This window comes from Dipodomys merriami, unplaced genomic scaffold (genome assembly GCF_024711535.1).
Source record: "Dipodomys merriami isolate MVZ:Mamm:240054 unplaced genomic scaffold, mDipMer1.0.p SCAF_613, whole genome shotgun sequence".
Lineage (NCBI taxonomy): Eukaryota > Metazoa > Chordata > Mammalia > Rodentia > Heteromyidae > Dipodomys > Dipodomys merriami.
The window spans coordinates 249,045-259,342 of record NW_027206195.1 but is presented as its reverse complement, the minus strand read 5'-3'; positions in this window follow the sequence as shown (position 1 = coordinate 259,342).

Below are 10,298 nucleotides of genomic sequence, written 5' to 3'. Positions count from 1 at the left end.
CCTGTATCCATGTAACATCCTTTATACTAAACCAGAAAACTTGTCTTTCCCTGAGTACATTAGTTGAACCCAAGGAGAGGTATGGGAGCCCTAATTGATGCTGGTTGTTCAGAACTGCAGATAAAACCAATGAGCACTTTCCACTGGCATCTGGGGGTGGGGGTGGGGAGGGGCGTGCTGGGGACTGAGCCTTCCACCCATGGGTCTACAGCAACCCACAGGGAAGAATTGGAACTGAACCCAATGGTGGGTGGGGTTTGTCCAAAGTGCCACAGTGACCTGTTTTGTTGTCACAGCAATGCAGACCAGCACAGATCAAGACCACTTTTCAGAGAGGATAAAGTTTATTGCTAAGGACCCAACCAGGATAGCGCCAGAAAGAAGTTCAGATACCGAGGAAGGGGAAAACCTGGGTGTAACCCTGGGTTATACACAAAATAGGCATTAATCAAATATACAAGAAGTCAGGCAGAAGACATCAACTTGTGAAAGGCAGGCAATCCCTTTCTAATTGTGCAGAAATTATGCCATCCTGTCACTGTCCCTTCTGAATTGTTATTTAGAATGATGCCTTGTGGAGTTCCTACTATCCATTCAGATGGCCCCGCCTAGGCCACCCAACTCGCATTCCACATTCCCACCTGGCCACTTTTTGGCAACTGATGGGGGGTGGGGGGTGGGAGCCCAGGATGCTACCTTCCAGCAACTGGGTGCGGTAATGTGCCTTTGCCTAGAGAGGTCACTGTCTACTTCATTGTGACAACAGAGATGGAGAAATGGAGTTTGACTTTGGCTTTTGCCTCTGTGACAGAATCTCCAAAGCTAACTAACAATGGCAGGGTGAATCCTCACTTCTGGTCTTTCTGGCTCCCCCACCCCACCCCCATGCCCCCATACTTGGCCTTGTCTTTTTTGCTCACTATAGATACACAGCCCCTAGACATTGTTGAGATGAGGCCAGTAAGTTGTAAGCAGAAAGCCCGATGACCAGAATTATCTTTGAAATAGTCCATCTGAGCTGAGCATGGTGATGCACCCTGTTATCACAGTTACTCAGAAAACTGAGGCAGGAGCATTCAAGGCCAGCGCGGACTATTGTAGCAAGATCCTCTGGCTACAGAATAGGAGGCAGGGGAGGAAGACTAGGAATCTGAGCCTTTGCCCAGGCTTGGATTTGGCGAGGGGGAAAGTGTAGTATGGAGGCCCATCAGGAATAGAGCTCCCTGACCTCTTCCCCACTGCCTGAGAGCCCAGGACCGAATCACCCAACACTACAAGGGCAGATCTGCCTGCACACCTAGCTTCCCACCAGCAGGTGGTGTCATCTCATCAGCCAGGAGGGCACCAGGGCCAGGTATAGCCGGGGAAGAGATGCTGGAGTGGGCCAGAACCGTGAGGCCCAGCCCAGTGGGTGGCCTGTGTTCTCAGAAGCCATGTTTCATTCTAACCCACACCCCTTTCATGTGGAATAGTGGATATTTATGCCAGATGTAGCAACACTTTAGAACTTAGTGGTGAGGATTCACCACTAAGTGAAGCTTCATAGATACTTATGGGAACTGTCACCCTGACACCTTTTTATGTGTGTCAGTCCTGGGGCTTGAACTATGGGTCTGAGTGCTGTCCTTCAGCTCTTCAGCTCAACAATAGTGCTCTACCACTTGATCCACAGCGCCACTTCCGGCTTTTTCTGCTTATGTGATGCTGAGGAATCAAACCCAAGGCCTCATGCATGCATAGCAAGCACTGTACCACTGAGCTACCTTTGCAGCCCTCTCTAAGCTTGTTTTAATGCTCAAAGCTAGTGATATGCCACTTGAACCACACCTCCACTTCCAGTTTTTTGGTAGTTTATTGGAAATAAAAGCCTCACAGGCTTTCCTACCCAGGCTGGCTTTGAACCACCATTCTCAGATCTCAGCCTCCCAAGTGGCTAGGATTACAGGCATGAGCCACCAGCACCCAGCTTTGTCTAGACACCTATATGGGCCACACACCACTTCACTCCAGTCTTCGGAGTGGATATGATTTTAGTTACCGTTCTAAAGATGAGAAACTGGGGCACAGAGAGGCTAAACACTTTGCCCATGAACAAAGAAGCAGAGCCCAAAACAGACTTGGTGGTGCTATAATCCCAGTGCTAGGGAGACCGAGGTAGGAGGATTACAGTTCAAGGCCAAACTGAGCTATATTACTCCACCACAGATGAATGTATTAAGAAGATGGACTAGCCCAGTGACAGTGGCCCACACCTGTAATCCTAGCTACTCAGGTGGCTGAGATCTGAGGATTATGGTTTAAAGCCACCTGGGGCAGGAAAGTCTGTGAGATTCTTTTTTTTTTTTTTTGGTCGGTCATGGGGCTTGAACTCTGGGCCTGGGCGCTGTCCCTCAGCTCTTCAGCTCAAGGTGAGTGCTCTACCACTTGAGCTACAGTGCCACTTCCGGTTTTCTGGTGGTTTATTGGAGATAAGAGTCTCACGGTCTCTCCTGCCCGGGCTGGCTTTGAACCTCGATCCTAAGATCTCAGCCTCCTAAGCGGCTAGGATTACAGGCGTGAGCCACCAGCGCCCGGCTTCTATGAGATTCTTATCTCCAATTAACTACCAGAAAACTGGAAGTGGTGCTGTGGCTCAAGTGGTAGAGCACTAGCCTTGAGCTGAAGAGCTGAGGAACAGCGCCCAGCCCAGAGTTCAAGCTCCATGACTGACAAAAAAAAAAAGATGGACTATATTGGAATATTACACAGCCAGGAAGAAAAACAAAATGATGCCATCCGGAAAATGAGCACAATTTAGAGGACATCCTGAGCAAGACTAAGGAAGACCAAGCTGAGCTCATAAATAAAACATGTATGTTTTCACTCATGTGTAGAAGCTGGGCCAATAAAAGATACATATTCATGGACATAGACATGAATATAATTATCCATAAACACAATTACTTATATGATGAAACAGAACATGAATCAAGCTAGGAGACTACTCAGGAGAAGGAGAGAGAATGGAAAAACAAGAGAGTGAATAATGGAACACATTGCAGATGTTTATGAGAACAGTACAGAGAAACTCAGCAAAAGATGATGCTCAGTAAAGGATGAGAAGAAAAGAAACAGACTCTGTGAGTAGATGGGGAAAAGAGGTATACTCTCAAAAGGATAAAGAAGATTGCTGACAAAATAGATTGTTTCTTTTTCTCCCTCCCTCCCTCCCTCCTTCCTTTCTCCTTCCCTTCCTTCCTTCCTTCCTTCCTTCCTTCCTTCCTTCCTTCCTTCCTTCCTTCCTTCCTTCCTTCCTTCATTCCTTCCTTTTGTTTGCCAGTCCTAGGGCTTGAACTCTGGGCCTGGATGCTGTCCCTGAACTTTTTTTGCTCAAGGCTAGTGCTCTACCACTTGAACCACAGCACCATTTCTGTGATTAATTGATTGAAGATAACTGTCTTACAGACTTTCCTGCCCGTGCTGGCTTTGAACTTTAATCCCCAGATCTCAGCCTCCTGAGTACCTAGGATTACAGGTGTGAGCCACTGGTGCTCAGCTTGTTTCATTTTCATAGTTAGAAACAATCTACTTTAACTGGGTGCCTGGCTCATGCCTATAATTCTATCTACTCAGGAGGCTGAGATCTGAGGATTGAGGTTCAAAGCCAGCCCGGGCAGAAAAGTCCATGAGACTCTAATCTCCAACCACCAGTGTGGGGAACACAGGCAGCAAAGATGGCGCTGAGAGGGAGTTGAGTGGGCAGAGCCCAATTTACTGTAGAGCACATGGGCAGCAAAGATGGCGCTGAGAGGGAGTAGAGTGGGCAGAGCCCGATTTGCCTTACGTTCAGTGCGTAACCGTGAAAGCTTAGGTGCATGTTAGGGTGTGACCTTGACAGTGATTGGTTCCTCTTCCTCCCCTGCCATGCCACCCGCCCTTTTTGGCTTTAAAAAGGGCTGCTCTGTGTTAATAAACGAGTTTTCTACCTGCTGGATTTGGCTCCCCGCTGTGTCTGATTGTCTCCCAGGCTGAGGGAGGCTGGGGAACGGACAAGTGCCACACTTACCTTTTCTCAGACCCTTCTGTCTTTTGTGGGACGGACGAAGACCCAACACACCAGAAAACCCGAAGTGGAACTGTGGCTCAAAGTGCATGATGCTTTGTAATGAAGGAAAGGGTGCAGGGAGTGTGATAGAGGGGATGAGATTGATTGGAGTACAGAATAAAATGTGTGGAGATGTTAACAGTGAAATCCTCTCCTATATAACTAATATAAACCAATTAAAAAGATGATCCATTTCTGTTCTCTCTTTTGTCTGGCACTGGGGTTTGAACTCAAGAGCCGTATACTATCACTTAGTTTTTTTACCCAGGGCTGGTAGTCTACCACTTGAGCCATACCTCTGCGTCTGGCTTTTTGCTGGTTGATTGGAGATCAGAGTCTCTCAGATGCATCTGCCCAGGTTGGCTTTGATCCGCAATTCTCAGATCTCAGCCTCCTGGGTAGTTAGGATTGCAGGTGCCATTGGTACTCATCTTTTTTGGGAGGAGGGGGGCACTCATCTTAATGGAGAGGCGGGGGAGGGAGGGAGGAAGGGAGGGAGGGCCAGAGCGTGTGAGGGAGTGGAGAAAGACTCAGACAAGTCCAGACCCTGGTACTGCGGCTGCAGTAGGCCTCTGTGCCCATTTGTTGAATGAATGCATTCAGGAGACTATTCCTGAGGACCAGCCCCGAGCCACAGGTGAGGGGAGCGCCCCCCCCCCGAATGGGTGCCAGGGGTTCACGCTGTGGGAATGTGTAGGTGGGAGAGGAAGCAGGGACACGAGGATGTGACAGGTTCGCGTGGGGCCGCGCTGTGCGTGTAAGGGCCGGCGGGACATGTTGGGGAGATGTGGCAGCACAGGTGGTGGCCTCTCCCTCTGCAGCTCTGGTCAGGAGCTGAGGTTTGTGACAAGAGAGCCATTGGCACAGAGGCGGTGATCGCAGCCACTTGCAGAAGGCACAGAGGAAGGCTGGGGCTGGAGGCCCAACATTAAGGAACTGAATAAGACAAACTTCCACAGGTTGTCTCCTTGTAGCCTGTTCCTTGCCTGGTACTGCTGCTTGGTGTCTTACAGGTCTGGGTATTGTAAACTGCTGAGAGGATTGCAATGTACAGACAAGTGTGCTCTGTGGGCTTCCCAGCCACTGTGAGAGAAGCTGGTTTTGCCTCCATCCTTCTGGGCTGAGGATGGACCCCAGGGCCCTGTGCATGCTGGGAAAACACTCGAATACCATGCTGTACCTTCAGCCCAGGACAAGTAAAGTAAACTCTTTTTTTTTTTTTTTGCCAGTCCTGGGGCTTGAACTCAGGGACTGGGCACTGTCCCTGAGCTTCTTTTGCTGAAGTTTTGTTCTCTACTACTTGAGCCACAGTACCACTTCTAGCTTTTTTTTGTTTATGTGGTACTGAGGAATTAAACCTAGGGCTTCATGCATGCTAGGCAAGCACTCTACTACTGAGCCACAGTCCCAGCCCCAAGTAAAATCTTTAGTAGGAATGTAAAATAATACAGTCTCTCTGTAAAACAGCCAGGCATTTGCTCAGTTACCAGACTGGAGCTGGTACCTCACACCTGTAATCCTAGCTATGCAGGAGGCTGAGATCTGGAGGTTCATGGTTTGAAGCTAGCCCAAAGCAGAAGAGTTCACAATACTCTATTTAAAAATAATCAGCAAAAAGCCAGACTGGGCTGGGCACCAGGGGCTCACACCTGTAACTACTCAGGAGGTTGAGATCTAAGGATCTTGGTTCAAAGCAACCTGGGCAGGAATGTCTGTGACTTTTTTTTTTTTTTTGTCGGCCGTGGGGCTTGAACTCTGGGCCTGGGTGCTGTCCCTCAGCTCTTCAGCTCAAATCGAGCGCTCTACCACTTGAGCTACAGCGCCACTTCCGGTTTTCTGGTGGTTTATTGGAGATAGGAGTCTCACAGTCTCTCCTGCCCGGGCTGGCTTTGAACCGCGATCCTCAGATCTCAGCCTCCTGAGTAGCTAGGATTACAGGTGTGAGCCACCAGTGCCCGGCTGTCTGTGACTCTTATTTCCAACTAACCACCAGAAAACCGTAAGTGGCGCTGTGGTTCAAGTGGTAGAGTCCTCACCTTGAGCTGAAGAGCTTAGAGACAGCGCTCAGGTCCAGAGTTCAAGCCCCATGACTGACAAAAAGGCATGGCTCAGGTGGTAGAGTATCGGCATAGTAAGCACAAGGCTCTGAGTTCAAACTCAGTGCCACCATAGGGAAAAGGATATAACAAAACAAAACAAAACAGGCTTACCATATAACCCAGCAATCTACTCTGTGACATACAGCCACTAGCAGAAAAAACATGCTTATACAAAAATCTAGCCAAAAAAATAGTCCAAACACGATCAGCTGGTGAATGGGCCAACATTCATCCCACATAGTATATGCACGCAGTGGGAGACAACTGCTTTAAAAAGGAATGAACAGCTCATGCCTATAATCCTAGCTACTTGGAAAGCTGAGATCCAGAGAATCAAGGTTCAAGAGCAGCTTAGGAAAAAGTTTTAAAGACCCCATCTAAACCAATTTTAAAAGTGGGTGCAGTGATATATAACATGTCTGTCATGCCAGTTCCGTAGGTTGAATAAGAATAGTGAGCCAGGATGGTCCAGGGAGAATACCCAAACCCAATTGGGAAAATAACTAAAACAAAAAGGACTAGAGGTCTGACTCTGGTGATAGAGTGCCTGCCTAGTGAATGTGAGAGCCCAAGTTCAAATTCCAGTTACCACCCCCCCCAAAACAACAACAACAACAGTGAAATGCCGAGCAGGGTGGTGCATGCCTGTAATCTCAGCTGCTCAGGAGGTCGAGATAGGAGGATCATGAATTTGAGGCTAGCTAGCAAAGGCAGCAGCACAATTCTGTCTCAAAAAGGTGAGGGAGGGGAGAGCAGAGGCAAAGCTCAAGAGGCAGACCACCTGTGTAGAACGTGCTAGGTCTTAGGTCAGATCCCCAACACCACAGTTGAAAATAAATTTAAAAAATAAAGGAAGGGCCGGGCACTGGTGGCTTACCTCAGTCTGTAATTCCAGCTACTCAGGCTGAGATCTGATGACCGAGGTTTGAAACCAGCCTGGACAGAAAAGTCTGTGAGGTTTTTGTTGTTGTTGTTGTTGGTTGTGAAGCTTGAACTCAGGGCCTGGGCGCTGTTCCTGAACTCTTGCTCAAGGTTAGCTCTCGACCATTTGTGCCACAGTGCCACTTCTGGCTTTTTGGTGGTTAGTTGGAGATTAAGAGTCTCATGGACTTTCGTGCCCAGGCTGGCTTCAAATCATGATCCTCAGATCTCAGCTTCCAGACTAGCTAGGATGACAGGCGTGGGCTGTTGGTGCTGAAGGAAGCAGGCAGTTTTGGTATCAGATCAGGCAGGGAGGCAGGAAACCTGACCTGGGAGGATGACAGCATGATGCCAGGAATGAAATGATGGTGTCAACATTGATTCAGAAGCCTGTCCCGGGCTGCTGATGAGAACAGAGCAGCTGTGACTCAGAGCAGTGTCTTGCTGACCTGGCCAGCCTGGAGAAATGACCTCCAAGGTCAGGCACTCTCCCCATCCATGGAAGGTTTTGATAAGCACAGCCCCATCTCCAGAAATCAATGGCACAGCTGTTTCCCACGTGGCCACCCCATCTTTGCAGACCCCACAGAGGCTGGGGTGCTGGGACCCCTCAGCTCTCTGGCCTCTGGCGTCTGCCCACCCTCCCCCTGGAGGAGGCACTTCTGCTTTGCTTCCGCTTTGCATCCACACACCCGCTCCTGCTCGCATCCCCTGTGAGTCTTCCTTCTCTGACAGACTCGTACTTTGTGACTCTCTGGACCCCAGGACTGGATCATTCTGACCCCCACAACCAATCACACCAAGGAAGTGACCCCACCTATATAGACTCAATTGAACCTACAAGAGGAAGTGTAAATACACTGGCAGTTGGGCTCACTCAACTCTGCCCCTGTGCCATAGCTCCTGGAACCCCGTGCATGGCTAGGTTTTTTGTGGGAGGCTGGGGCTAGAGTTCCAAGGGACAGTGCGCTTAGCAGGCCCTGGGCTCGACGTCTGACACAGCAAGGTAAAGAGAGAGAGAGAAAAAAAAAGATAGAGGGCTGGGAAGGTGGCTCAGTGGTAGAGCACTTGCCTTGCATGCTCGAGGCCCGGGGTTCAATTCCTCAGCACCACATAAGCAAAAAGAAAAAAGCCGGAAGTGGTGCTGTGGCTCAAGTGGTAGAGCACTAGCCTTGAGCTGAACTGCTGAGGGACAGCGCCCAGGCCCAGAGTTCAGGGCCCACGACTGGACCTCCCCCCCCCAAAAAAAAAAAAAAGAAAAGAAAGAGAGAGGGAGAAAGAAAGGAAAGAATTGTGCAGGAAGGAACAGTAAGATGGAGCCAGGCACTGGTGGCTCACGCCTGTAATCCTAGTTACTCAGGAGGCTGAGATCTGAGGATCATGGTTCAAAGCCAGCCCAGACAGAAAAGTATCTCCAAAGAACCATCAAAAAGCCAAAAGTGGAGGTGTGACTCAAGTGGTAGAGTGTGAGCCTGGAGTCAAAAAGCTCAGGGACCCGTACCCAAGACCTAAATTCAAGCCCCAGGGCTAGTGCATGCATGCATGCGCGCACACACACACACACACACACACACACACACACACACAGCCTAAATCATGGCCTCTCTGGACATCTAGCCTTTCCCCAGGACTCAGTGTGCATCTTCTGAGAGGGGGTGGGGCCACATTTAAGCCCCACCCCAGCCATCTATCCTTGGAGGGACCAGCATCCTCCAGTCCAGATCTTAATGCAACCTCCCAGCAGTCAAGCCTCCTGCGCATTGCCAGTGCAGGACACATGGGAGCCACTGTCGGTTGTTGTGTGCCAGGTACTGCGTATGCCTCAGCTCCCCCAGCAGACAAAGCAGCTCTAGCAGGTACACCCTATTACAGATCCTTCCTGAGACACAGAGAGGTTGAGTTACTTTCACAGCAGTCAAGATCTGATGCCCAGGAGGTCTGGTTCCATTCTGTGACTGACCCTCCTCTGTTTGCATGCCAAGACTTTCAAGCAAGAAGGGAATAAGAAAGACACGGGGCAGAATGCAGAACTAGTATTTCTGTCAGCCTGGGGAACAGGCGGGAGGGGTATGGGGGACCAAGGCGGATGGGGAGGGTTGGACTAAGCGAGGGAGGTCATACCTTCATTTAAGCCCTGCCACTCACTTGCTGTGTGTCCCTGAGCCATGTCCTACCACTCCTTGGGCCTGAGGCTTTCCATCATAGCAGCAGTGTGGACTCACTCCCTGAGAGGTGGGGCTGGCTGAAGAAGTGGACAGGCCTTGATGCTGCTGGCCCGTGTGCTGCTGCCTCAACTTCTTTTTGAAGACTGGGGACTAGCAAGGTGTGGGAAGGGAGTCTGCACACCTCAGGCAGGGGGCTTTGTGCTCCCACATGGCTGGCTGCTTGGGAGGGTTTGCTGGAGAAGACTCAGACTCGGTGCTTTTCTTTGTTTTTGTTTTATGGGACAACATTCTCTCTCTCTCTCTCTCCTCTCTCTCTCTCTCTCTCTCTCTCTCTCTCTCTCTCTCTGCCAGTCCGTGCCTGGGCACTGTCCTTAGGCTTCTTTTGCTCAAGGCTAGAGCTCTACCACTTAAGCTGCAGCACCACTTCCGTTTTTTTTTCTGTGTATGTGGTACTGAGGAATGGAACCCAGGGCTTCATGCATGCTAGGCAAGCACTCTACCACTGAGCCACCTTCCCAGCCTCAAACATTCACTTGCTTGGGACTCCCCAGTGCTGGAATTACAGACATGCACTACCATATATTCCACTAGGCTGAACCTAGAACCTAAAACCTGAACCTAGAACCTAGAACCTGAGCCTAGAACCTCCAGGGTTCTCTCTCCCCTCCTGGGTGTCAGGTACCACATACCCTGACCTTTTCCACATTCAGGGCTGGCCTAGGATCCCTCCCCACTCAACATGACTTTGAGGGAGCTGGGGCAGGGGCAGGGACTGGTGCAAGAGGGAGAGGAGAGTTGGGGGGGGTCCCATGGCACCCTGGGGAAGGTGGTTTGGTCTGGGCTGACCCAGCAGAGGGCTTTATGAAGCCACCGACCAGGACTCAGATCCCAAGCTGGGTGACCTTGGGCCAATTGCTTGACCTCTCTGAACCCCTTTATCATCTTTGAAAACCACAGCACATGTTGACCTGGCAGGATGGTGGGAGAGAGCCATGTGCCTGGCTGCTACTAGAAGTTCAATGAATGGGG